Raw genomic sequence first — 345 nt, forward strand, 5'->3', positions numbered from 1 at the left:
AAGGAGAGGATGTAGCCTCAAGCTGCACCAGGAAAGCTTCAGGTTGGACATTACAAAGAATTTCTCCAAGGAAAAAGCGAAGACATTGGAATGGGCTGTCCAGGGAGGTGTTGGCACCACCATCCGTGGACACGTTTAAGAAAGGACTGCAGGAAGTCCAGCTGGTTCACTTGGTGCCATGGTCTGGCTGACGAGGTGGGCTCAGAGGTCTCTTCCGACCTAAAGGACGCCGTGACGCCCAGGTCCGGAGCGGCACCAACACACACAGCACTGTTCTACCCCGGGGCGAGCCCTGCCCCGCCCTCAGGCCGCCTCTCCGGGCCGAGGGGGCGGCCATCCCTCCCC

The sequence above is a fragment of the Zosterops lateralis genome, assembly GCF_965231275.1.
Source record: "Zosterops lateralis genome assembly, chromosome: 1".
Taxonomy (NCBI): Eukaryota; Metazoa; Chordata; class Aves; order Passeriformes; family Zosteropidae; genus Zosterops; species Zosterops lateralis.